This window comes from Lolium rigidum, chromosome 3 (genome assembly GCF_022539505.1).
Source record: "Lolium rigidum isolate FL_2022 chromosome 3, APGP_CSIRO_Lrig_0.1, whole genome shotgun sequence".
NCBI classification, from domain to species: Eukaryota; Viridiplantae; Streptophyta; class Magnoliopsida; order Poales; family Poaceae; genus Lolium; species Lolium rigidum.
Genome location: NC_061510.1, coordinates 2877406 through 2879679, shown reverse-complemented (window position 1 = coordinate 2879679; position 2274 = coordinate 2877406).

Below are 2274 nucleotides of genomic sequence, written 5' to 3'. Positions count from 1 at the left end.
AAGCTATTTGTCCCATGAGCTATATATTGCAAAGATAAAGGAATGAAATTTTAAAGGTAGCACTCAAGTAATTTACTTTGGAATGGCGAGAAAAATACCACATAGTAGGTAGATATGGTGGACACAAATGGCATGGGTTTTGGCTCAAGGTGTTTGGATGCACGAGAAGCATTTCCTCTCAGTACAAGGTTTGGGCTAGCAAGGTTGTTTGAAGAAAACACAAGTATGAACAGGTACATCAAAACTTACACAAGAACATATTACAAGCATTATAAGGCTCTACACTGTCTTCCTTGTTGTTCAAACACTTTACCCGAAAATATCTAGACTTAGAGAGACCAATCATGCAAACCAAATTAAACAAGCTCTACGGTAGTTCTTCATTAATAGATTAAACTACATGATGCAAGAGCTTAAACATGATCTATGAGAGCTCAAACAATTGGCAAGTTATTCCAAACCATATGCAGCATTTTCTGATTCCAACCAAATAGCAATTTAACGAAGCAATTTTCAGCCTTCGCCATGAACATTAAAGCACAATTAAGAACACAAGTGTTCCATATGAAAAAGCGGAGCATAATATATTCAATATAAGGATGATGGGATCCAACTTTATTCAAACCAAAACAAAAATAAAAGCAAACCGACGCTCCAAGTAAAGAACATAAGATGTGATGGAATAAAAATATAGATTCACTAGAAGTGACCTGATAAGTTGTCGATGAAGAAGGGGATGCCTTGGGCATCCCCAAGCTTAGATGCTTGAGTCTTCTTAAAATATGCAGGGATGAACCACCGGGGCATCCCCAAGCTTAGACCTTTCACTCTTCTTGATCATAGTATATCATCCTCTTCTCTTGACCCTTGAAAACTTCCTCCACACCAAACTTCAAGCAAACTCATTAGAGGGTTAGTGCATAATCAAAAATTCACATATTCAGAGGTGACACAATCATTCTTAACACTTCTGGACATTGCACAAAGCTTCTGAAAGTTAATGGAACAAAGAAAGTCATTCAACATAGCAAAAGCGGCAATGCGAAATAAAAGGTAGAATCTGTTAAAAACAGAACAGTCCGTAAAGACGAATTTTGCAGGGGCACTTAACATGCTCAAACGGAAAAACTCAAAAATAATGAAAGTTGCGTATATATCTGAGGATCACGCACGTAAATTTGCAGATTTTTTTGATTTTTTTACAGAGAGATCTGCGCGAATTCGTGACAGACAGCAATTCTGTTTCTGCGCAGCAATCCAAATCTAGCATCAACTTTACCATAGAGACTTTACTTGGCACAAAAACATGATAAGGAGAGGTTGCTACAGTAGTAAACAACTTCCAAGACTCAACAATACAGTAAATAAAATGAAACTTGGGTTATCTCCCAAGAAGTGCTTTTCTTTAACGCCTTGCAGCTAGGCGCAGAAAGTGCAAATCAAGTAACATCAAGAGATGAAGCATCAACATCATTACCTGAGGAGTCGGGAGTTTTCTCAACAATGCATTGTATCTTATTTATGTATGGAACTCCCTTTTCAATACCCTTAGGCTTACTATCCTCCTCAAATAAATTTTCAGGGACAATCCAATCAAAATTCTTTTCTAATGCCTCATGCATTCCTATGAGTTTATGAGGTATTGGTATTTTAATCTGTCCCTCATAATTGAATTTATTAGTGTATCTTAGCCTATCTTTTTTCCTTTTTTCAAGGATACTTGAAAAATTAGTACACAAGCCTAGCATCTTATATCGAATAAAGACTTTCCTAGCTTCTCCAGCTACATCACCAAATTCTCTAAGAAGTGTTTCTAGAATAAAATCTTTCTTTTCTCCTTCTTCCATATCACCGAGTGTAAGAAACATATGTTGCATTATGGGATTAAGATTAACAAATCTAGCTTCCAACATGTGCACTAAAGAGGCAGTAGCAATTTCATAATCAGGAGCAAGTTCTACCAAGGATCTATCTTCAAAATCTTCAGTCTTACTAACATGAGTGAAAAAATCTTCTATATTATCTTTTCCAATGATAAACCCACTACCTACCGGTATATCTTTCAAAGTAAACTTAGGATGAAGCATGATGAAATAAACAAAAGTAAACTTGATGAAGTAAATGCAAGTAACTATTTTTTTTGTGTTTTCGATATAGAGCTAGTAAATAAAACAGAAAGTAAAGTAACTAATTTTTGTGTGTTTTTAATATGAAGCAAACAAGACAGTAAATAAAGTAAAGTAAAGCAAGACAAAAATAAAGTAAAGAGATTGG